The sequence below is a fragment of the Thalassophryne amazonica genome, chromosome 19 (genome assembly GCF_902500255.1).
Source record: "Thalassophryne amazonica chromosome 19, fThaAma1.1, whole genome shotgun sequence".
Lineage (NCBI taxonomy): Eukaryota > Metazoa > Chordata > Actinopteri > Batrachoidiformes > Batrachoididae > Thalassophryne > Thalassophryne amazonica.
The window spans coordinates 18,401,250-18,428,398 of record NC_047121.1 but is presented as its reverse complement, the minus strand read 5'-3'; the positions used below and the strand labels follow the sequence as shown (position 1 = coordinate 18,428,398).

Here is a 27,149-nt window from a genome sequence, read left to right as displayed (position 1 = left end):
GTCCGGCCTTTAAGGTGGTGGTGATGTGGATGAGTGACAGCTGGTGCTGATGATGAGTAACAGCTGTCACTCCCGGTTGCCATGACGCCCTCTCGTGCTTGAAGCCCACACTTCAAGCAGGGTGCCATCTGGTGGTGGTGGGCCAGCAGTACCTCCTCTTCAGCGGCCCACACAACATTGTCTATGTTGTTTAGACTGCAGCACCTCTCTTGCGTGCAAGGGATTATGGGATATCTCAATAGGGCGAATGAGGGAGGACATGGCGATTGGGCCAAAAGTACAGTGCTTCTACTCCCCCTACAGTCAGAGATGTGGGATTGCAAAAAGCACCTCCTTTCCATTTAAAGGACAAGTTCACATTTTCACAGCCTTTGTCTTATTAAAATATTGCTAACAATCACACCTCTGAATGCACGTCTCACCTTTGATGACTGTGACGAATGAGAGGAATCATTTTTTTCCACAAACTGCTAAAATGCGAATACATGACTTAAGCAGGGTACCTGTAGTCGAGCTCAATATGAACTTGTTCTGGAAGCCTCTACTAAAGACTCAATGTCGGCCTTGTTTGTGGTTTAAAAAAAACAACAACTATGTGTTGCTAATTTGACTGCTTAATACAGTGGTTCCAAAAGTGTGGGCTGTGACCCCCTTGTGAGCCACAGAGGTACTGTAGTTGGGCTGTGGTACACTTGTGGGTTGCTATAAGCCATTACACAAGAAAAAAAAAACAAAAAACTCCAAGCTGACCATATATTTGTGCCAACTGTTACAAAACTACTGTTTTGTTGCCATTTTGCATTTACTGTTGATATTTGCAACTCCTGTGTGTGGCTGCAGCGTTAACTGTTAAAGCAGAAGTGCCCAAATACTTTCCTTTGAATAAAGGATGGCCACAGGCCAAAAGTAAATGTTGATGTTTGTGAATGACATACAATTACATCACAGCAAGAAGGTCTTGGGGTCAAAGCCCACATGTGCCCCAATCTCGTTATACAGCTGGAGATGTGCGAGACAGTGAAATTTGGTTAAAAAACAAAAAACCTGTGCCAAATCTGCATGCCATTTGGTACCGGATCCGTTGTGGTGAGAGAAATTGGAGCAGCCACAAATAAAATTTAAAAAAATTAAATTGCACACCACCAAATTTAAAAGAACAAATAGCATTCTAAAATTCTAAAATAACATTTTGAAATAATAAAAGACTGCGTTTAATGTGCTTAACAGTATTTTTTAATTTAGATGGCATGTCACAACAGAAGAAGGCAAGCCCTGCTTTAAAGCAACGGCAGAGAAAAAGCTGATTTTTTTTTCCTCCTCAAAGCTTTACCCTTTATATATTTATTTGAAGTAGTTTTCAAAATAACCTTAGTTTAAGAAAACTCAAACCACAACCAAAAGGTCATTATCATCTGCAAACCTTCATGATGATCTTCAGTATCTGGAGTTTGAAGCTTTTTTTTTTTTTTGTCACTTGGAACAGACTCATATCTTCACATACTGCGTCCTGTTGCCTCTTTATTTGCCTCTTAACGAAAATCATACATCTGTTCTACTTTTTGCGGTGATGTTGCAGGAATGGGTGCTGATTGTCACTTGGTGGTGTTAATTTGAACACACATCTGCTGCTAAATCCACCCTCAGAAACAGATAAATATGATACTTTTAGCAGCTTGGGAACTTGAGATCTTAAATCCATGCACAAATACAAGTATCCTGGACCTTTCTGGCCATGAAGTATATTACTCGCCTCTTTTTTTTTCCATATTTCTTGCACTTTTCTGCTTGATCATCTGCTTTGAATCCAAGCCGACCTAATGTACTGTGCGATGCATGCACTGTAATTATATAAATGTGTGTAGGCTTTGGAGAGCTGCAGGTAACCGCTTTGGTGTCAGACACCAATGATACATTTATGCACTGGCTTTTGTTACACCTACAAGCTGATCACTGCCCTCAATCCCACACAAACACCATCCAACAGTGCAGAATTAAGAAGATAACCATGAGCAGGAGCTTTTACAGTAAGAGTGAATTTTCCGAAAGCTTTACGATACTGTTTTAAAGATTAAACTGATCCATGATTCAGGTATTTTCAGCTGAGAACAAGCAGAAACAGTGTTTGAACAATTTGCAGAGTGCTGAAAAGCTTACCGGCTGTTCCAGTGGCTCAGAGCAGGAGGCTCCTCCGCTGCTTCATCACACTGGTCCTCCTGCTGCTCCTCCTCCTGCTGATGGTGCTGGTGATAGTGGTGATGGTGATAATTAGTGATGCGGGCTGTTGTGAGCGACTGACGCTCGCGCTGAAGTTGTCGCTCACATCAAAGTGTTTGAGTCTGCGCAGTGGCGCGCGACTCGTGCTGCGTTCAGGGACCATCGGACGACTCCCCCTTCAAGCTAAGCACGGGGCAGTTCTTCAAATTATTTGTTTTAATGACTCTTGGGAAAGTTAAGGTAATGTTTTAAGTCAAGGTAATGTGTTTTTGTCTCCTCTTACATTGTTCTCCAACCAAAGATAAAAAATAGATTAAAAAATAAAAATAAATGTGTGTTTGAATGCTAATTAGCACACAGTCGAATACCAACTGTGCTAGCAAAGAGGCTCAATGAAGAAATGCTTTTTAAAATTAAGACTAGCAGAGAATATTTTTCAAAACAGGTTAAAAACTATAAATGATTATGAATTAGCAAAGTAATAGACACCAGCGCAGGAACAGGTCCAGGAAATTTTGCATTTTTAGGCACCATTTCCTGCATTTTGGTGTATATTTCACCACAAAATACAGTCACTTTATAGCTTGTTCATTTGAACTACTACAATCTTGAATGTGACGTTGTGATGACAAGTAACATAGAACATTTGCAATGTCTGTGACTAAAAAGGTGAACACCTTTACTACACTTTGCTGAATCATGGTCTGGTATAACTGTATCTAGCTGAGTCACTTGTTGCTAAATAGAAAGTTTAGAAACAGCATTTTGTTTTTTGTTTTTTTTTTGGTCCATGAAAAGGGGCTTTTTTGCCCCTTCACCAGCCAAGTAATTTAGTGTTTTGGCTGGTTATGTTGCTACCAACAGTGAGCTGTTGAAGGGAAAAAAAATGGCCGTGGCTATTTGCACAGCGGCCGTGTCCATAACTCTTATTTGGATATTCACATGGCAAGATTCTGGTGGCAAAACTTGGAACTACTTGTATAAACAAACATACTGCATTCAAGAGTCTTAACTCCTTTAATATTTTCGATTTTGATGATTTTTTTTTAAAATTTGGCCGTGTCCATAACTCTCATTTCACTATTCGCACGACAAGACTCTGATGGCAAAAGGCCGACCCTATTCGAATGGCGGCCTTGTCCATAACTCTCATTTAATGCAGTATGTTTGTTTATACAAGTAGTTCCAAGTTTTACCACCCAGAGTCTTGCCGTGTGAATAGCCAATGAGAGTTATGGACATGGCGGTCATGCGAATAGCCACTTCCGAAAAAATATAGGTGTATTCCAAGTTCAGGATACTCGGGATTTAAGAAATAGAATATTTGAAATTATGCACATTTGAAGGAAAATTTTTTGTTATTGTGTACACAATGTGTTTTCAGTCAAAGCATCATCTTCACTGAAATTAACCCGAATAACACACAAGGAAGTGGCACATTTCTTTTAACAATAATTTTTAATTTGGTTTGTGAAATGAGTTTTACATGTTAATAGTGATACGTCATGATTTTGTAATCATTGATACATCTCTAGTATATGAAATAAGCTTGTATGGAGAATTTACTACATATTTGTTCAAGGTTGTATTTTAGGCCATTTACAGTAAACAGTGCTTTCCCTAGAATTTTTTTTTCAGGCCCAATGGTGCCCCCCCCCCCCCCCAAAAAAAAAAAAAAAAATCCAAAATGCGAGGTGTGTTGTGTGAAAAATGTGAGGCACTTAAAAATGTAAGAGCTAATTTATGTGATATGCTTATTATTTATGTAATCCTACCACAGTCCTACAAAGCTTGATCATTGTTTTTTAAAAAGTAAACTGACTTTTCAAAGAAAAATATACAATTATTTTTCATATTAAAGAATACCAAAGACTAGGGTCACTCAGTTTCACCTTCACTAACCTCAACATCACCAAGTATACAGAAAAAGGATTCCAGACCAAACATGGCCCACACGCCACAAATTAGCAGCGTGATTCAGGTGCAACACAGTGGCTGAGTGAACAAGCTGCTATCTGACAAACCATGAGGTGAAAGATGGAACAAACCATTCACTCGACTTCACCTCGTTGAATGGTATGTTCCAGCTTTCACCTCATGAAATATTCGTACCATTGAACGAATAAACATTCAATATTGTATACCATCAGATCAAAGCACGATTCCACTCAGTTCACTATGACTTTACTATTGCGTTTACCCACAGAATGTACACTCAACAAAAATATAAACGCAACACTTTTGGTTTGCTCCCATTTTGTATGAGATGAACTCAAAGATCTAAAACTTTTTCCACATACACAATATCACCATTTCCCTCAAATATTGTTCACAAACAGTCTAAATCTGTGATAGTGAGCACTTCTCCTTTGCTGAGATAATCCATCCCACCTCACAGGTGTGCCATATCAAGATGCTGATTAGACACCATGATTAGTGCACAGGTGTGCCTTAGACTGCTCACAATAAAAGGCCACTCTGAAAGGTGGAGTTTTATCACACAGCACAATGCCACAGATGTCGCAAGATTTGAGGGAGCGTGCAATTGGCATGCTGACAGCAGGAATGTCAACCAGAGCTGTTGCTTGTGTATTGACTGTTCATTTCTCTACCATAAGCCGTCTCCAAAGGCGTTTCAGAGAATTTGGCAGTACATCCAACCAGCCTCACAACCGCGGACCACGTGTAACCACACCAGCCCAGGACTTCCACATCCAGCATGTTCACCTCCAAGATCGTCTGAGACCAGCCACTCGGACAGCTGCTGGAACAATCGGTTTGCATAACCAAAGAATTTCTACACAACTGTCAGAAACCGTCTCAGGGAAGCTCATCTGCATGCTCGTCGTCCTCATCGGGATCTCGACCTGACTCCAGTTCGTCGTCGTAACCGACTTGAGTGGGCAAATGCTCACATTCGCTGGCGTTTGGCACGTTGGAGAGGTGTTCTCTTCATGGACAATGCGAAGGAGATGTGTTGCACTCCATGAGGCAAATGGTGGTCACACCAGATACTGACTGGTATCCCCCCCCCCCCCAATAAAACAAAACTGCACCTTTCAGAGTGGCCTTTTATTGTGGGCAGTCTAAGGCACACCTGTGCACTAATCATGGTGTCTAATCAGCATCTTGGTATGGCACACCTGTGAGGTGGGATGGATTATCTCAGCAAAGGAGAAGTGCTCACTATCACGACTGGTTTGTGAACAATATTTGAGGGAAATGGTGATATTGTGTATGTGGAAAAAGTTTTAGATCTTTGAGTTCATCTCATACAAATGGGAGCAAAACCAAAAGTGTTGCGTTTATATTTTGTTGAGTATATATAGTATGGTACGTAAGGTCAACTGAGTAGAATATATTTCAGTAATGTGCCAATGCAGAATGTACATGAGCTTTTGACAAGGGCGAAAGTTAGCTTTGAGTTAGTGAAAATTACTCTGACATCCGCGCGATGTCTTGTAAATCATTCCAAAGGTGTTATCAGGTTACAAAAACAGCGTTTTCAGGTTCAGAAGTGTTTATTTGTTGGTAGCGTTTACATAATATATGAGAAAGATGTTATATTACACACAAACAAAATAGAGTTAGCAGCTAGACCAGCCAGTGATGTCACCAAACTAACATCCGCGAAATGTCTTGTATATCACTCCGGGGGTGTTAACAGGTTCCAGAAACAGTGTTTTTCTTGCTACCTTTTACATGATATATGAGAAACAGGTCATATTTACACACAAAGTGGTTTTGGAGCACCAGAGGGAGACCAGCCAGTGACGTCATGGTGCCACTCTGCTCTGATTGACAGTCACCCCTGCCCCTCAAAAAAAAAAGATTTGCATGATTCATAGCATTAAACTAAAAGTCACAGAATGTGACTTTTTAAATTCTTAAAATACCCCTTAAAATAGGTCAAGGTTAGTCATTTTTAACTTGTTCAAGGTCTGTGTCCCAAGAATGTTTCCTGTGAATTTAAAGACTCTGGCAATAATAAGACTGAACTTATGCTGAGCGCAGACGGATGGATGGACGCAAAGCCTTCGCAATACCCAATGGCCATATTTGATGGCCTCGAGTAAAAATAGTCACTTTTGTAAATTGACCTCCAAATGCACACATCCAACAAAGATTGTTCATATTGCACCACAAGCTCATGTAGCTAGGACATAATTCAGAAGCCTGGTTTTATATGATGGGTGGGGTTTATTGGATTAACATTTTACTATTCACTATATTCAAGGGAGCATCAACTACTAATGGCTTATAAACATCAGTTATGAGCTACACATAACCTATGAATTGTTAGTTATGAATTTTGTGTATTGCACATTAGGGGTTTTCATATTTATTGTCAGCTGAATAATTAGACAGTTCAGTAGGTGTCACAAAATAATTTAATAAGAACTGGGAAGTACATTTATGTTTCATCTTTGTGAATTCGTATGTCAAGTCCACCTAATTGCTTCTGAAAAATAACTATTTTAAACTGGATAAACATGTCACAGTTTTCACAAAGAATGACATATTTAACTAAAATCAGGTCACATTTTTTTTCAAATATGGCTTATTTCATTATGTGCCTGTTAGTGTTAGAGTTGTGATCAGAGGTTTACATACACTCGTCATGGACAGGAACATCATTGCAATATTGAGCTATGAATGATTTTTTGTGTGTGTGTCTGTGTGTGTATGTGTGGCAGAATGATTGTACAGTATATTTCTAGGGGAAAAACAAGGATTTGGAACACACATTTTAATTTGTATGTTGGGGTTTTCAAATCAAACAGGGTCAAAATTATACCTATATCCACCTAATATTTAGGTGAATGCCCCATAGCGACGTTTGCAGTTCTTTATTTTTGGCTTTGTGGAACTAACCTGACTTTTAAGCACAGTCCTGATATTTTTGGTAAGAGTTCATGTCAGGGTCTTGAGAAGGCAATTCCCAAAGCTTAATGTTAGATGCTTTATTGATTTCACATCCTTTGGTCATTGTCATGTTGGAACTCCAAATTGTGTTCAAGTTTCAACATCTACCTGATGGCTTGAGGTTTTGTTGAAGAAATTTTAGGTAGTCCTCCTTTGCTATTCCACACACTTTGTGCACTACACCCATTTCACTGGCAGCAAATCAGCCCCAGAGCATGTTGCTATACCACCACCATTCTTATGGTCCCTTCACACATAACATGAAGTTGGCAAATGAGGCTGAAACAGGCCGGAAAAGGCCAAATTGTCAAACCCCGAAAAATTCCACAGCTGTGTATGGATGCCGTACGATCCCATGGCGACTGTTTCCTGCACGCTTATGTGCACACGCATGAACAGTGTGTCAGTCAGGCTGTCACATGAGACCACGTGAGATGTGTGATACCACATCAGAAGCAATTAAATGTTGTACAAATGTACATAAATAAAAAAAAAATGTGTAAGGACAACATAATGAGAGAGCACAGAACATTATAAGAACAATTAATGTACTGTTTAAATGTAAGACAATCATGTTACTGGTAATGATGTTTAATTGATACTTGATGACTGAATGGTCTGTGTTGTATTTGAGGAAACAAATGGATTTCGTTTTGTCTGCTAAAATATTTCATTCCTGTTATAAAGAGCAGACAATACAAGAATTATCATCCTTCTGTTCCTTTTTGTTCATGAACCATGCCCAAGGATGTAAACAAGGAATTAATGAACTGACATGAATGAATTCATGCGCTCACATCATGAACACATTAGCTGGCTCTGCACGTCCAGCTGTCTCTGGCCAGTCAGCGTGTGATGCGCCGAAGGACACAAGGTCATGTGGACTATAACTCACATGGTGGATGTGACATTTGCCCCACCAGCTGGTCGTTCACATGTTCAGATGGATATTTTCACATGGAGCAGCCTGGCTGATGTTGTCTGCAGTGTGCACTGAGGTGGAGCTGAACGCATTCCGAAGGTGATATGTGTTTTTATTTTTCACCATGTCATGACACCATGTCATGACACGACACATGCATCGCAGTGGTGTGTTGAGGTGATGTTCCTCATAGCACGATATGTGTTCTTCAGCTGTGAGTGGCAATGATACAGAGGTCACGGGCGACATGATGAGCGTATTGGAGCATGCGCAAGCCACAGGAATGCAGTCTCTGGCCATGGGCAGTGGTCAGCTCCCACCCTGCTTGATCTTGAATGACATCCAACCCATGACGTGATTACATGTCAACCACAGTACCCTGACAAACACATAACTGTAGTGGATGTGATCGCATGTGATCATGTCAATACGGACATCACATCATCGACAAGCGACACGCCGCCCTGTCCAGAGCAGCAAAGTGCTCACATGAATGGACTCATGGCTCCAGGATGTGGGGCAAATGAGCTGCCCACACTGGTCTGTCAGTCAGACTGTCACATGATGGATGGACCATGTGGACGTTGCGATCGCATGTCATGTGGGGCTCAGCAGGCTGGTGAGCTGTTTTTATTTTTCACCATGTTATGAGAGCCTGCTGACACGTGCATCGCAGTGGCATTTTGAGAGGTGATGTTCTTCATGGCACGATGTGTGTTCTCCAGCTGTGAGTAGCGATGAAACAGTGGTCAGGTGTGACATGATGATTGCCTTGATGAACGCGCGTGTGATCATCTGATGGCTTCAGTACACCTGCGTGCACTGGCATTATCTGATTGCCTCGGTGGGCATGCCTGGGCCGTGATCATCAGCAGTCACGTGTCACATGATGTTGCTGTCTTGTCAGATGGAACACTGCTACTGTAACATGCAGCTGGAGCAGCTGGGTTTTTATTTTTATCTCTGTTGTGGTAGTGTGGGCATGCTGCTGGACTGTGATTCCACCTCCAGTGGGACATGCTGGATATGCCATTATGGGTGTTCGACAGCTGTGAGCTGTTCCATCATGTACATGACAGCCGCCCAGATGTGCATGCTGTGCTGGACAGCGATCGCACTGCACTCGGGCCACCATTTGAGCCAATGCCACCTCAGTCACACCTCGACAATGTAGGCTCGTGGTGTGTGTGTGTGGGGTGGGGGACACACTCGCACACCATTCGTGTTGCTCAGGGGTGGATATGACACACTGACCACCCTTTGAGCTTTCGCCACCTGGCCTGCAGCTCAAAAGTGGTGTCCCGTGCTCTATATTTGTGTTGGCCATGCGAATGGTCCCACATTTTCTAAGTGCCCCATGAATGGTGTTGGATGTTCGTGGGTGGCACCTGGACTCCGGCTGAGAGTGGGTCGAACGGGTACTCGCCCGCCATTTGCCCTCATTTGGCTGCTGTTGTGAAAGTTGGCTCTATTGCGGCCAAGGTTCAACGTGGCCAATGATTTCCTGCAGCCCCTCGGCTGCGACCTGATTTGTCCGAATTTGTGAGTATGTTGTGACCATGATAAGATGGCAGTGTGATCTCATCTTGACCGCCATTCAAATGGATTTCTAGCACAAGCGACATGCGAATGTAGAATGCATGTGCTGTGGCTGAATGGTTGTGCCGACTGCTGTACGAGGCTTTCGAGAAGTTCATGAGTGCCATTCGAATCCTCCTTCGTGCGCCATTTGGCCTCATTAATGTTATGTGTGAAGGGGCCATTAGAGTTGGTGGGGTCACTTTTATTCCTCTAAGCTAATTGAAGAAAATAAGAACAACCCCAGGTTTCTTTTCAGCACTGTAGCCAGGCTGACAAAGAGTCAGAGCTCTATTGAGCTGAGTATTCCTTTAACTTTAACTAGTAATGACTTCATGACTTTCTTTGCTAATAAAATTTTAACTATTAGAGGAAAAATTACTCATAACCATCCCAAAGACATATCGTTATCTTTGGCTGCTTTCAGTAATGCTGGTATTTGGTTAGACGGTTTCTCTCCAATTGTTCTGTCTGAGTTATTTTCATTAGTCACTTCCTCCAAACCATCAACATGTCTATTAGACCCCATTCCTCCCAGGCTGCTCAAGGAAGCCCTACCATTAATTAATGCTTCGATCTTAAATATGATCAATCTATCTTTATTAGTTGGCTATGTACCACAGGCTTTTAAGGTGGCAGTAATTAAACCATTACTTAAAAAGCCATCACTTGACCCAGCTATCTTAGCTAATTATAGGCCAATCTCCAACCTTCCTTTTCTCTCAAAAATTCTTGAAAGGGTAGTTCTAAAACAGCTAACTGATCATCTGCAGAGGAATGGTCTATTTGAAGAGTTTCAGTCAGGTTTCAGAATTCATCATAGTACAGAAACAGCAGTAGTGAAAGTTACAAATGATCTTCTTATGGCCTCAGACAGTGGACTCATCTCTGTGCTTGCCCTGTTAGACCTCAGTGCTGCTTTTGATACTGTTGACCATAAAATTTTATTACAGAGATCAGACCATACCATAGGTATTAAAGGCACTGCGATGCGGTGGTTTGAATCATATTTATCTAATAGATTACAATTTGTTCATGTAAATGGGGAGTCTTCTTCACAGACTAAGGTTAATTATGGAGTTCCACAAGGTTCTGTGCTAGGACCAATTTTATTCACTTTATACATGCTTCCCTTATGCAGTATTATTAGCTTTGCTTAAATTGCTTAAATTTTCATTGTTACGCAGATGATACCCAGCTTTATCTATCCATGAAGCCAGAGGACACACACCAATTAGTTAAACTGCAGGATTGTCTTACAGACATAAAGACATGGATGACCTCTAATTTCCTGCTTTTAAATTCAGATAAAACTGAAGTTATTGTACTTGGCCCCACAAATCTTAGAAACATGGTGTCTAACCAGATCCTTACTCTGGATGGCATTACCTTGACCTCTAGTAATACTGTGAGAAATCTTGGAGTCATTTTGATCAGGATATGTCCTTCAAAGCGCATATTAAGCAAATATGTAGGACTGTTTTTTTACATTTGCGCAGTACCTCTAAAATTAGAAAGGTCTTGTCTCAGAGTGATGCTGAAAAACTAATTCATGCATTTATTTCCTCTAGGCTTGACTATTGTAATTCATTATTATCAGGTTGTCCTAAAGGTTCCCTGAAAAGCCTTCAGTTAATTCAAAATGCTGCAGCTAGAGTACTGACGGGGACTAGAAGGAGAGAGCATATTTCACCCATATTGGCCTCTCTTCATTGGCTTCCTGTTAATTCTAGAATAGAATTTAAAATTCTTCTTCTTACTTATACGGTTTTGAATAATCAGGTCCCATCTTATCTTAGGGACCTCGTAGTACCATATCACCCCAATAGAGTGCTTCGCTCTCAGACTGCAGGCTTACTTGTAGTTCCTAGGGTTTTTAAGAGTAGAATGGGAGGCAGGGCCTTCAGCTTTCAGGCTCCTCTCCTCTGGAACCAGCTCCCAATTCGGATCAGGGAGACAAACACCCTCTCTACTTTTAAGATTAGGCTTAAAACTTTCCTTTTTGCTAAAGCTTATAGTTAGGGCTGGATCAGGTGACCCTGTGTTTCTTTCTCTTTTTGCTCTGTATGCACCACTCTGCATTTAGTCATTAGTGATTGATCTCTGCTGTCTTCCACAGCATGTCTTTTTCCTGATTCTCTCCCTTTAGCCCCAACCAGTCCCAGCAGAAGACTGCCCCTCCCTGAGCAGAACCCTGAGCCTGGTTCTGCTGGAGGTTTCTTCCTGTTGGGGTTTTTCTGTAATTATTGTATGGCTTTTGCCTTGCAATATAAAGCGCCTTGGGACAACTGTTGTTGTGATTTGGCGTTATATAAATAAAATTGATTTGATTTGAAATTGATTTGATTAAGCATACCTTTGGTCAGTGTGGCCAAATAACATTGTTCTTCAGATTTTTGACTTCTCTTTTCTGTAAGCTACAAACATTAGTAGAGCTTGATGGAGTTTATTTTGGAGCAGCAGCTTATTTCTTCAGCAGCACCCTCTCAATCTATAGCAATATAAAAGTGGCTTGACCGAAGACAGTGGTACTTGTGTTCCAACAGTAGCTTCCAGTTTATGGCAGACCTGTGCCTTGTGTTCTTGGATTGTCTTTGACCATCTGAACTATGGATGATGTATATACAGTTTATATGGTATACTGTATAAATATGGCCTACGACAGAAATTTGGACTCCACCGCCTAATCGCGATAACGTCCGTGGAGTTTTTTTGATCCAGCAAAACCTCTGTGTGAAATGTCTGTGAACCGCTGCTCCGTTGCTGCAGAGGATCAGTGTGGGGGGTGTTCTGAGCTGAGGTGTGTCTCTCACTGTTCATGTGAGACGTGCGATGCAGCCAGCACAGAGACGCTGAAAAACAGCACAGCTCAGTGACGCTGAAAAACAGCAGCATCTGTTTTCAGCATCACTGAGCCATCAGCTGCCTGTGCTCTGATCAGCCCGAGGACTCCGAACAGCGTCCAAAAAAACCTCCATTAAAGTCTTTCATTAAAGAATCCAATTGTTGTGTGGGCCGCCCGAAGAGGAGGTACTGCTGGCCAACACCAGAGGGCGCCCTGCCTGTCGTCGGGCTTCGGGCACCACAGGGCGCGGTCGCCGCAGGAAGCCACCAGGAGCCAGGAGCTGACAGCTGTCAGTAATCATCATCCTAATCATCACATCCCATAAAAGCCTGGAAGAGACACCACAACTCTGCAGAGTTATCAGCTTACCCGTCAGGTAATCCTACTCAGCCGCTTTGTGCCGTTCGCACATTTATTGCTACTGACCTTTGCAGTCGTAACCTCTGGTATACTTGCAGCTTGGAGCTGGGTTTGTGGAAGTTTGGAGGAGCTGGCGTTTCCACTCCTCACTTTCCTTTTCTCAGAGTGTTACTGTTGGTACTGCACGTTTTCAGTGTTCCTGTTTTCTGGGAGTGGTGGATTTTTCCCTCAGGAGAGGAACTGTACTTTTTGCTGACTGTTTGCTGGGTGTACACACACCCACCTTTAACCTATTTGTTTTCCCTGCCAGCAGTACCAGATCTGACAGCTGGAAGCGGTGGCCACGGTGGACTCGGGACTTCGCGGCTTCGGTGTATTGCAGGTCTCCGTTGGCGGTGGAACCTTGTGGGTCCCGGCTCTTCTTTGGATAGGCGTCTCCTACCCTCGGGCCTGCCCACACGTCACCTTTTTGTGGAGACTCAATTGACAGACTAAAAGCAGTATTTTGACCTGTTGTGCACATTTGCAATATTAAATTGTATTTATTGCATCTCTATGCATCTCTATCTCGCTCCATCAGCGGCTCCGTCGTGATGCGCGAAGCCTCCGCACGGCTTCCCATGACAAAATCTCTTGTTAAAAGTGAAATCTGCCGGAAAATGGCTGATGTCCAGCTCTTGTGATAACCAGAGAAATTGCACACGACGGTCCCGGATCAACATAGCCATCCGTTTAGAAATGATCTGGTGGTTTCTGCCTGTCGATCGCGGCTCAGAGCGCGGCGCGCCGTGCGCCATTGTGGGCTGTCCTTAAAGTGGTAGTAACACTCAATCTCTGTGAAGCCCATAAAATTTTCACCGAAAGCCATGTGAATTTTCTGAATGGTTTCCAGCTGCCTGTCTCTAACAGTTTCTGAAAAAATTCTGATGGAACAAACCCCAAATCATTCCGCCATTTCCTCACAATGAAAAAACAATGAGAGGGGTGGACCAGTGCTCACTCAAAGCCTGCCCACAGGCAAATGACACAACAGACAGGCGTGAAAACTTTTGTTCAGGCTGTAGAATCTTTGCAGAACGCTTTTGTAGCTGTTTAGCACTCTCTAATACACTTGAAACTTTTTCTTAATGCTGAAAAAACAAAGCTTATGTTATTCTCTAACTGCAAAAAGCCTCAAATGGTACCCACTGTGTCCACTCTTGAGGGCAGTGAAATACAGGTGGTTCATATGTATAAATATTTAGGTGTCTTGATTGATGATTCACTCACTTTCAAGCCACATATAGAAAATCTTGTCAAGAAGCTGAAGCTAAAAATTGGTTTTTATTTTCGTAATAAGTTGTGTTTTTCTTTTAATGTGAAAAAGCGTCTTGTCGCTGCATCATTTGTATCTGTGTTGGATTATGGAGATCTTCTGTACATGAATGCTGGTGCTCAATGTTTACAGACAATTGATACTGTTTATCATGCTGCCTTGAGGTTCATTATGAACAGTAAAATGTCTACTCACCACTGTGAATTATACACTCGAGTAGGATGGTCTGCTCTGGCCACTCGAAGGGCTAGTCATCTCTACACTTTCATTTATAAGGCAATTTTGGGAGTGCTGCCATCATACATTTGCTCGTTAATTACTCTGAGAAATGTAGAATCCTATTCTCTTCGTTCAAAAGAGTATTTGTTGCTTTCTGTCCCCTTTGCTCGGACGGAATTGGGCAAAAGAGCCTTTGTTTATTCTGCACCTTATGCGTGGAACATGCTACAGAAAGACTGGAAACTAACTGAATTAATTTCTTTGAGCACTTTTAAATCCAAACTAAGAGTTACTGAGGCCAATTGTACTATATGCACTTGTTTCTCATAATGTGTTTATAACTTCTGTGTTTTTATTGTATAAATATGTAACTGTATTTTGTGTTTGTTGCTGCCATTTTGGCCAGCACTCCCTTGAAAAAGAGGTTTTTAATCTCAATGGGATATTTTCTGGTTAAATAAGGAAGATGAAAAAACTCACGCATGCGCATGAAGGTTCAAGCTTGGCTGACGTAAAAACATATGAATCAAATCCATATATTTTTTGCATAAAATAAAAGGTCGGATACTTTTCTCACAGACCTCGTATGCTGTTATCGTGAAGGTATTTCATTTATACCCCAATATGAATTTTATGTCATATCGCCCAGCCCTAATCTAAACTAATTTCCATTTAGCTGAAGGTGACAGTTTTGGGTTTTCTTCCAGACGACACCGCAACAGTAAATTGTATGCAGTTGTTTCATTTGATGATCTTGAAATATGTTTAACAATTTAATTTGATTTATTTCTACAGTGCCAAAATCACAACATGTCACCCCAAGGCAATTTTCTACTTTTAACAGTTGTTTAGAAATGGTTCCAAAAGACATTTCTGACTTGTGCAAATCTAAAACCGTCTTTCTCAGATCTGTACTGTGCTCTTTGGACTTCAACATTGTACCCTGTGTCAGTTAATCCCATGAGAGCTGTTAAACAAACCATTTTATGTTGGTACAGAAGCTACCAGCTGTAGTCAGTTGTGATGATACACAGTTTAGAGGCCTTACACTGAAAAAAATGTGGATTAAAATTTGCTTTCGAAAATCCTTGGTAACAATTTCTACACAGAACTTCTAAGTAAATTTAACCTGGTATATTCTTTTGCTTATGTTAATTTTACTCACTTGCCATTAGTAAATTCTACTTCAAAACTTTGACAGCTCAAACCACAAAAAAATGTTTTCAAAGTGTCTTGTCATCTTGCAACAGATTCTCAAGCCACTGTACAGTGATGTTTCGCATCCTCTCATCCCCGGAGTTTGACGCTTGTATCAACTGGTGGTTGGTTCTCACTGCGGTATTGTATCACTTCCTGTTCCGGAGCACAGCGGTGTTTTTCTGTATGTTAGCTGTTTAATCTGCACAGTTAGATTGATCTAGTTATCTAGATTACGATTTGTTTCCCAGTGTAATCTTTACGTGCCTTAACTAAAGCACTCCTTCTGCTGAATCACCTCTAAATTATTTACACATTATTCACTTTGCGTGTTTTTAGGAATCCGCTAGCTTAGCGTAGCTACTAGCTCTTAGCCGATTTAGCATGGCAGCTTCTCCTGTCTCTCCTGCACTTTCTGCTCTGGGTGTGAAATGTTTAGTTATTCCTCGGCCTCCTTTAGCAGTAACGGTACTTGTAATAAGTGTAGCTTATTCGTAGCTTTGGAGGCCAGGCTGGGCGAATTGGAGACTCGGCTCCGCACCGTGGAAAATTCTACAGCTAGCCAGGCCCCTGTAGTCGGTGCGGACCAAGGAGGCTTAGCCGCTGTTAGTTACCCCCTGGCAGATCCCGAGCAGCCGGGAAAGCAGGCCGACTGGGTGACTGTGAGGAGGAAGCATAGTCCTAAACAGAAGCCTCGTGTACACCGCCAACCCGTTCACATTTCTAACCGTTTTTCCCCACTCGATGACACACCCGCCGAGGATCAAACTCTGGTTATTGGCGACTCTGTTTTGCGAAATGTGAAGTTAGCGACACCAGCAACCATAGTCAATTGTCTTCCGGGGGCCAGAGCAGGCGACATTGAAGGAAATTTGAAACTGCTGGCTAAGGCTAAGCGTAAATTTGGTAAGATTGTAATTCACGTCGGCAGTAATGACACCCGGTTACGCCAATCGGGGGTCACTAAAATTAACATTGAATCGGTGTGTAACTTTGCAAAAACAATGTCGGACTCTGTAGTTTTCTCTGGGCCCCTCCCCAATCGGACCGGGAGTGACATGTTAGCCGCATGTTCTCCTTGAATTGCTGGCTGTCTGAGTGGTGTCCAAAAAATGAGGTGGGCTTCATAGATAATTGGCAAAGCTTCTGGGGAAAACCTGGTCTTGTTAGGAGAGACGGCATCCATCCCACTTGGATGGAGCAGCTCTCATTTCTAGAAAACTGGCCAATTTTCTTAAATCCTCCAAACCGTGACTATCCAGGGTTGGGACCAGGAAGCAGAGTTGTAGTCTTACACACATCTCTGCAGCTTCTCTCCCCCTGCCATCCCCTCATTACCCCATCCCCGTAGAGACGGTGCCTGCTCCCAGACTACCAATAACCAGCAAAAATCTATTTAAGCATAAAAATTCAAAAAGAAAAAATAATATAGCACCTTCAACTGCACCACAGACTAAAACAGTTAAATGTGGTCTATTAAACATTAGATCTCTCTCTTCTAAGTCCCTGTTGGTAAATGATATAATAATTGATCAACATATTGATTTATTCTGCCTTACAGAAACCTGGTTACAGCAGGATGAATATGTTAGTTTAAATGAGTCAACACCCCCGAGTCACACTAACTGTCAGAATGCTCGTAGCACGGGCCGAGGCGGAGGATTAGCAGCAATCTTCCATTCCAGCTTATTAATTAATCAAAAACCCAGACAGAGCTTTAATTCATTTGAAAGCTTGACTCTTAGTCTTGTCCATCCAAATTGGAAGTCCCAAAAACCAGTTTTATTTGTTATTATCTATCGTCCACCTGGTCGTTACTGTGAGTTTCTCTGTGAATTTTCAGACCTTTTGTCTGACTTAGTGCTTAGCTCAGATAAGATAATTATAGTGGGCGATTTTAACATCCACACAGATGCTGAGAATGACAGCCTCAACACTGCATTTAATCTATTATTAGACTCTATTGGCTTTGCTCAAAAAGTAAATGAGTCCACCCACCACTTTAATCATATCTTAGATCTTGTTCTGACTTATGGTATGGAAATAGAAAACTTAACAGTATTCCCTGAAAACTCCCTTCTGTCTGATCATTTCTTAATAACATTTACATTTACTCTGATGGACTACCCAGCAGTGGGGAATAAGTTTCATTACACTAGAAGTCTTTCAGAAAGCGCTGTAACTAGGTTTAAGGATATGATTCCTTCTTTATGTTCTCTAATGCCATATACCAACACAGTGCAGAGTAGCTACCTAAACTCTCTAAGTGAGATAGAGTATCTCGTCAATAGTTTTACATCCTCATTGAAGACAACTTTGGATGCTGTAGCTCCTCTAAAAAAGAGAGCTTTAAATCAGAAGTGCCTGACTCCGTGGTATAACTCACAAACTCGTAGCTTAAAGCAGATAACCCGTAAGTTGGAGAGGAAATGGCGTCTCACTAATTTAGAAGATCTTCACTTAGCCTGGAAAAAGAGTCTGTTGCTCTATAAAAAAGCCCTCCGTAAAGCTAGGACATCTTTCTACTCATCACTAATTGAAGAAAATAAGAACAACCCCAGGTTTCTTTTCAGCACTGTAGCCAGGCTGACAAAGAGTCAGAGCTCTATTGAGCTGAGTATTCCATTACCTTTAACTAGTAATGACTTCATGACTTTCTTTGCTAACAAAATTTTAACTATTAGAGAAAAAATTACTCATAACCATCCCAAAGACGTATCGTTATCTTTGGCTGCTTTCAGTGATGCCGGTATTTGGTTAGACTCTTCTCTCCGATTGTTCTGTCTGAGTTATTTCATTAGTTACTTCATCCAAACCATCAACATGTTTATTAGACCCCATTCCTACCAGGCTGCTCAAGGAAGCCCTACCATTATTTAATGCTTCGATCTTAAATATGATCAATCTATCTTTGTTAGTTGGCTATGTACCACAGGCTTTTAAGGTGGCAGTAATTAAACCATTACTTAAAAAGCCATCACTTGACCCAGCTATCTTAGCTAATTATAGGCCAATCTCCAACCTTCCTTTTCTCTCAAAAATTCTTGAAAGGGTAGTTGTAAAACAGCTAACTGATCATCTGCAGAGGAATGGTCTATTTGAAGAGTTTCAGTAAGGTTTTAGAATTCATCATAGTACAGAAACAGCATTAGTGAAGGTTACAAATGATCTTCTTATGGCCTCGGACAGTGGACTCATCTCTGTGCTTGTTCTGTTAGACCTCAGTGCTGCTTTTGATACTGTTGACCATAAAATTTTATTACAGAGATTAGAGCATGCCATAGGTATTAAAGGCACTGCGCTGCGGTGGTTTGAATCATATTTGTCTAATAGATTACAATTTGTTCATGTAAATGGGGAATCTTCTTCACAGACTAAAGTTAATTATGGAGTTCCACAAGGTTCTGTGCTAGGACCAATTTTATTCACTTTATACATGCTTCCCTTAGGCAGTATTATTAGACGGTATTGCTTAAATTTTCATTGTTACGCAGATGATACCCAGCTTTATCTATCCATGAAGCCAGAGGACACACACCAATTAGCTAAACTGCAGGATTGTCTTACAGACATAAAGACATGGATGACCTCTAATTTCCTGCTTTTAAACTCAGATAAAACTGAAGTTATTGTACTTGGCCCCACAAAACTTAGAACATGGTGTCTAACCAGATCCTTACTCTGGATGGCATTACCCTGACCTCTAGTAATACTGTGAGAAATCTTGGAGTCATTTTGATCAGGATATGTCATTCAAAGCGCATATTAAACAAATATGTAGGACTGCTTTTTTTGCATTTACGCAATATCTCTAAAATCAGAAAGGTCTTGTCTCAGAGTGATGCTGAAAAACTAATTCATGCATTTATTTCCTCTAGGCTGGACTATTGTAATTCATTATTATCAGGTTGTCCTAAAAGTTCCCTAAAAAGCCTTCAGTTAATTCAAAATGCTGCAGCTAGAGTACTGACGGGGACTAGAAGGAGAGAGCATATCTCACCCATATTGGCCTCTCTTCATTGGCTTCCTGTTAATTCTAAAATAGAATTTAAAATTCTTCTTCTTACTTATAAGGTTTTGAATAATCAGGTCCCATCTTATCTTAGGGACCTCGTAGTACCATATCACCCCAATAGAGCGCTTCGCTCTCAGACTGCAGGCTTACTTGTAGTTCCTAGGGTTTGTAAGAGTAGAATGGGAGGCAGAGCCTTCAGCTTTCAGGCTCCTCTCCTGTGGAACCAGCTCCCAATTCAGATCAGGGAGACAGACACCCTCTCTACTTTTAAGATTAGGCTTAAAACTTTCCTTTTTGCTAAAGCTTATAGTTAGGGCTGGATCAGGTGACCCTGAACCATCCCTTAGTTATGCTGCTATAGACTTAGACTGCTGGGGGGTTCCCATGATGCACTGAGTGTTTGTTTCTCTTTTTGCTCTGTATGCACCACTCTGCATTTAATCATTAGTGATCGATCTCTGCTCCCCTCCACAGCACACAGTCTTTTTCCTGGTTCTCTCCCTCAGCCCCAACCAGTCCCAGCAGAAGACTGCCCCTCCCTGAGCCTGGTTCTGCTGGAGGTTTCTTCCTGTTAAAGGGAGTTTTTCCTTCCACTGTAGCCAAGTGCTTGCTCACAGGGGGTCGTTTTGACCGTTGGGGTTTTACATAATTATTGTATGGCCTTGCCTTACAATATAAAGCGCCTTGGGGCAACTGTTTGTTGTGATTTGGCGCTATATAAAAAAAATTGATTGATTGATTGATTCCTTGTTCAAGGAAATTCAACACACAAATGGGAACTAAAGCACCAACCCTTCAGTTATCGGTTAACTGCCTTTACCAACTGAGCCCCAGTCATTTTACAACAACCAGGACTTCAACAAGATACATGTGAAACTGGTTTGGCAAAACTGAAGTGTGAAACCCAAATTTCCTTGAGTCAATATCCAGTGTTATTCACATGGGAAAAACTGGGTATCCATGAACTGAAGAGTTGGTGGTTGAAATCCTGGTTTTGTACAAGAATTTTAAGCATCACATTTGACCTCAAAATGAGAAAAACACAATGGTAAAAGTTCCTTTATTAGATTTGGAACAATTTTGAGGCAACTGTTGATGGAGGTGCCTAAAACCAGATTGAAGACTAGAGGTGAAAGGGCCTTTGCAGCGGCTGCCCCCAGGCTTTGGAATAGTCTCCACTTCAATTTTAGGTCATCCCTGACCCTAAAGACTTTTAAATCCTCTTTAAAAACCTACTTTTTTCTCTGGCCTTTCCAAAATGAGCAGTTGCATCTCTATTTTTTTCTTATTCTATTTTTTATTTTCTTATTATTTATTTTATTGCATGCTGCAATTTTATTATTATTAACTTATTTATTTACTTATGATTAGGCATAACTTGGTGTCGTTGAAATAAAGGTTGAATTGAGATTTTAGACTGAGATTTACTAACAATAGCTTGTGAAAATACCCTGTTAAATTTACTTTGAAATTCTGTGTGGAAATTGAATTGTTACCAAGCTCTTTTTCAAATTTATTTTGAGTAAATTTCAGTCCAATTTTTTTTCGGGAAGTTGAATGAGATATAACATCCAGCACCATTAAATAAGTGATTGTATGTGTATTTGTTTTACCCTGCGTTCCATTTTGACCTTTGTTCATTTCAGAAAATCCAAATGGATTTGAACACTAAATTCATGACTGTTTTTTTCTATTACAGATGTATTTTGTACAGTTATTATACCCCCAAGTTCAAATAAATAAATGAAGTCAAACATTGCCATGGAATCTATTTCCATGATGAATGTATGTAAACTTCTCATTTACAAGTATTTTCATTACTTAATTCTGTAAATGTCTGTCAGGGACTTGGTATTTGTTCTGTTAGCTAATGTTGTATGGAGCAACTTATAAAAACTTGTACAAGTGCTAAACATGGGTATCATCAAAAGTATAATAAGAAGGGTGAGCAGTGAAGCAGATTTTATTTCATTATATTTTATTTGATTAATTAATTTATTTTATTTTGTAGTTCAGTAACCAGTCTTCCACTCTATATTTATTCACAATCTTGACTTTTTCTGTATGGTGGTTTGAAAGAAAGTATAACTTTTGTGGGGTGTGTCTCCCTCTTGTGTTCAAATACAGGTCTAGTGATTAATATTCCGTGAACCTGAGAGGTTAATGGAGTACTGTGAAAAATTTAATGGTCTATTTTTGTAGTCATCGAGGCAGCCTGAATGATTTTTAGCTCTTTATAATCAAACTGCTTTTAAATACTTTGATCAACCCATGTCTCTTGGTTGGTTGGTTGTTTTGTGACTAAAATTATTCATAAACCTTTTAATCAAGTTTCACGAAGCTCAGCATGCACCAAGAGAGAAGACATACCATTTTAGTGCTTCTGTGGGTCGAGGGGCAGATCCAAAGCTCCCCCACCCCACCCCCACCGCCACCACCCCCACCTTCGGTCAACACTGCAAAACTGATCAATTTACAACATTTATTAATGAAAATACACCAAAATGTCCAGTCTTCTGACAATACTGATGAACCGGAGGGGAGTACACAGTTGTTGTGTTGGGATTATGGGCTGGATTTAATATGGTTTGAAGTGGTATTAAAATAATAATAGTATGTAGTTTGTGACACTCTACGGAGAGCACTCCAGTTTCCTATGTGGTGGACTAAGAACCATGATAGAAGGCTGACCAGAACTGGAGAACTTCTACTTTGTCAAGCCTAGCAGTGTGCCAGTGCAGTGCACTGCTTCATCCAGCAACCTACAGGACCGCAATAGGTCCCAATTGGTCACTACCCAGTGACAGCAGACTGACGGTCCAAAAGTAACCATCTAACTAGATAATATGTGGGTGTCCCTTGGCCTCGTCCAGTGCTGGGGTCCCCAGCAGTCGGAGGCCAGCCTTTGGGGTGGGAGGGTACTCTTAGGGTTCAGTCCGGTCTGGTTGTTTTTCGGGGTTCTTTTTATGTTGTCCTTATCCACATGTCTCTGCACGTCCTGTTAGACATCCCAGTCCCTGCTTGTGTGTGGGTAGATGAGGCTGCTTCCTTCTGCAGGGTCCTGCGTGCATGTGCATGGATTGGTGTTTGGTGTTGGTCTCCTCCTCCCAGGGTCCTGCATGGATGTACATGGATCGGTGTTGCGTGCTTGCCTCCCCCTTCCGTGTCCTGTCGATTGTGTGTGTGTGTGTGTGTGTGTGTGTGTGTGTGTGTGTGTGTGTGTGTGTGTGTGTGTGTGTGTGTGTGTGTGTGTGTGTGTGTGTGTGTGGACAAATGTTTGCCTCACTGCTGCATGCCCCTGCTCCTGTGGGTTTGAGTGCGTGGGATGTGTGCCCTCCCGTGTCTGTGCGTACGTCAGGGCATGTCCGTGTCTTGCGTGAGTGTATGTTCAGCCTCCCCTGGCGTGCTTGTGTGAATGCCGTGTCCTGGTGTGTCTGCGGGTTCTTGGGTGAGAGTCCTATCTGTCTCTTCTCTTTTCCCCTGTTGTGCACGGTTGCCATGGTTTCCTTTCAGCCCTGCATGACATCTGTCTGTTGTACCGTGATCGGAGTCCCGGGCCCCGTAATCTGATGTGTTACGCTCCACTTCCCCTTGTAGTCCAGGTTCTTGTAGATGGTCTGTGTACTGGCACTGATGTTCTGTTTCAGTTCCACTGAGTTGTTACTTTTTCTGTGTTTTCAGTTTCTTGTTAGTTCCAGGTCCGCGGCCACGCTTTGGTTGTCAGGGCAATGCCAGACAGCTGAGCATGGCGCTTTGGCAGCTGTATACTGTGAAGGTCTTGCCCTCACGCATGGATTTTGGTCTCCTTGTTGTACTGCATGTCTTTTATTTATTTTTCAGCTCTTACTGTAGGTTTGTTGTTCACCTGTGTCTTTTTGTGGGTTCTGTGCTGTTATCATGTGTCTGAGTTATTTACTGATGTCTTTTGATTTCTTTGGTCAGGCTGGGTCTGGGTCATGTTGTGTGTTGCCATCTTCGTTGGTTCACATGTGTCAGCCTGTCCTGATTACAGCACCTGTAGATTATTAGTTACTTCTTATAAGCCACTCACGTTTGCTTGTTGGTTGCTAGTCGATTGAATGTCTCAGCTGCGCTTCCTGCCAGGTGACCCGTTCTGTCACTGTGAGTGCTTCCACAGTTTGTTGCACCTTATCTCCCTGTCTGTCTTTTGGATCTTAGTCACTTTGGGTTTTTGTCACTGCCATTTTGGAATTATTACTCTTATTTTTGACCTACCTCTTGCGTCTTGGCTACCTTGCATTTGTGTTCCATTCTTGACTCAGTTCAGTATTAACCACAACAAAGTTTCTATAATGAGGTGCAATGAAGAGTGAGTCCAGAATGTTTTTAGAACCTTAGACCTCAACAGTTTTTAGAAGACCTCAACCTTTTTATTTCCTGTTAATTATGTCATTTTTAATGTTAATTTACTGTCTTAAGGTATTCATAAATTGTTTAGGTTCTGACTGAAAACCAGGTATGACAACAGAGGATTGTTTTTTTCAAGGTACATGACCGACAAACTGCATTGTGATTCACTGGCTGGCCCTCGCCTCCTCTGCTAGGGTGGAAAAGGAGGCTGTAATCAGCAGCGAGTTATTCCATTTCATTAGTTGAGAGCTCTTCACACTGAGTACTTCTGATTGGCTCACACAGATGCAACTATCGGGCAGTGCAGTTTTGTTTGACAGCAGGTACTAAAGGGTTAAAATATGACATATGATGCAATAATCCTACATCCAGGGACAGCCGCTTTTGCACAAATTACATGGAAAACAAAGTGAAAATGCAACAAAAAAGTGACAATGCAGTGGAAAGTGGACGTGTCGTGGTTTGTTTATTACCTGGAGCTCAAACATGTCGAGGCGGTTTTGCAGGCGAGAGAACACAGCTACTCTGGTTAGCTGTGTAGGCTAAGACATACCGACATAACCTCTCCCATTTGCCTTGTCTTCTCCACTGGGAACTGAAAAAACTCTACTTTTCACAGCTGCTTATGTGACTGCAGCCGAAAAGAAAACAGGACACCATTTTATCCATGTGAAGTTATGGTGCGTTAGTACTGCGCAACGGGAAGCTGTCCCCAGAACTGGTCAAATCACGAGATATCTACACAGGGGTTCAAATGAGACTGCGCAGCCATATTTATAGTACTGGCTGGTCGCCTTCTCCTCTGTTCTCATTTTTATCAAACATTAAAGCACAATGGCCTCACATGAAGCCCTACCAGCAGCACAAAAAGTTGCAGTTCCTTAAGTGGCTCCTTCAGGCTGTCTCCAAAACAGAACACATTCTCATTGGACTCTGTTTTAAAATGTCCACCTTTAGAGCAGAAATAAACATGTTTGTAGCCTGGAATTAAAAAAAAAACACTTTGGTCTCTGTAGATACTTTCCTCCTCCATGACAACTATACAGGGGTGAATTATTTTCTAACTTCTTAGTTTAAGACATTTAAAAAAACAAGTGTTTTGTTCTGTATAATGTTTGCTTTGAGTAACAGTGGCTGAGTCCAGTGACTCTGCCTCTTGTACAGTTTGACTGTAATCACAGAGCCGTATATGAGCACTAGAGAGCACACTCACAATGCCGCCTACTTCACACAAATGTCCCATCATGGAGAGTGAGCCACCATTTTCACACTGGGCAAAATATTGACAAAGTGCCTGGATCAGTGTTGCCAGATAGGAAATATGCAACTATCGTACCAATACCTCAAAATTGTCATATTTTGGGAGAAATTATCGTACACAAACAAAATGCATACAACGTAGCTATTTTAGCGTTTTTTATTTCCAATGGTGACGGGGGTCGGCTAAGCTACGTACGTATGTGCGCATGTGCAGCCAAAACAGTCTACATTACAGGTCAGTTGTCTCGGCCCAGGGAGGGAGGGGCAGGGCCGAGAATTGGGAACTCATTACTTTGTATGGAGAGGTGGTGGGCTTTCAAATGACTTTGTCCCGGGCCGGCCAAAGCTAGCAGCAGCCCTGTGTGTGGTGTGAGTTCAACGCCTGCAAAATGATTCTTGGGTGTCAGAGAGAGATGCGTGTTTGGGCAACCAACTGAAATTATCGTACATTTTGGATTTTTCCCCTTATTGATCGTACATCGTACAGAGGGCAAAACTATCGTACAAATACGATAATTATCGTACATCTGGCAACACTGGCCTGGATGTCAATACGGACATAATACATAAGTGAACGCATACGGAAAACAAAGCTTGCAAAATACGTGTTAAAATACTGTTACCTGGTTATCGAGCCAGTAAAATTAATTTACATTAAATTATGTAAGGAAAGTATTAAACTTAACCTGAGACCCACACATTCCGAAATAGTGTTGAAGGTTTACACAGATCCGATCTGTTCCAGCTTCAATCAGTTGCTTTGCGGATGATCATTCCAACCTGGTCTCACAGCAAGTTGTGATTCAGCAGTATGAAATATACGGGGGGGGGGGGGGTGTCGGGGTGATTATGGAGAAGGTAGGTTGGGGGTAGGAGTAGGGTTAGTAATAGTGAGTTTAAAAAAAAAAAACCCGTCACGAAAATTTGACTCATTTCGTGATGGGAGGATAGGAAAAAAAACGTGAGACTGTGCTGATCATTCATGAGTCACATTTTATTCTAGGGACTGCCAGGCACATGTCATAATCTAAACAAGTTATGCCACCTTGACATATGCACGAATTTGATCCCTGCACTGTGCTGTGCAATTTGTCGTGCCAATGCGACCCGCTTTTGTACCGCTTGACGCCATGCTATATAAAAATAAAGTAATCATTAATTCTGCATGGTAAATCCATTTTTGTACCTTAGTGAATAGGGCTGAAACGATTAGTCGAGTAACTCGAATAATGTGATTACAAAAAAAATGTTCGAGGCAAATTCTGTGCATCAAAGCTTTGTTTAACGTTGTAGTACATATGCCAGACCTGTGTGTGGTGCTGTAACGTCCCCAGAAAAACAGCAGACTAGAGCATGCATAAGATGTGTAAGCGCTAATCACAATAGCTACCACTTTCCAATGTGACACGCAAAGTGAAATAAAGCCTTTTAGGAGAAAAATGCTCCATGCTGATCATCTGAAATAGCTTACTGCATATTTAAAGCGAAGCAGTGTGTTTGTTTTAAAAAAAAAAAAAACCCCGGTTTCATCCGCTGCCTGCTCTCCGCTCTACGTGGGAGTGGCTAGTCGCGCGGCAGCCAGTGGCTGCCTCTCTCTGCCCGGTGTGAGCAGCTCAGCACTGCCCTCACAGCTCCGTCCCCGGCCACCCTGACAATCTCTGGAAGAAGTCCACTCTTCCTTCTGTGTTTTGCTCAGACTCACACTGAGTGTTTCACTTTTTAATTTTCGCTTTTTTTGGGCAACACACAATGCTTCATAAACACGTAACTCAAATAAAATAATAAAAAAACTGACTGCGAGGCTTGCATGTTCAACATCCAGCTGAAATGCATTGGCTGAATCGCAGAGAAAGAGGAATTAAAAAAATAAAATAAACAAAACAAAATCACGCAGGGACCCAGTCCACCAAACTTAAAAAAATTAAAG

General features: G+C 41.7%; 1 protein-coding gene across 1 annotated transcript in view; it reads right to left on the bottom strand.

Annotated features, from left to right (window-relative positions):
* Positions 1-2,343, bottom strand: part of si:ch73-49p17.1 (protein LBH) — a 37,020-nt gene extending 34,677 nt beyond the window's left edge. The window contains exon 1 of the mRNA XM_034159428.1: positions 2,155-2,343. The gene's annotated coding sequence lies outside the window, so the exon portion shown is untranslated. The remainder of the gene's footprint in view (positions 1-2,154) is intronic.
* Between the last annotated feature and the right edge of the window lie 24,806 nt (positions 2,344-27,149).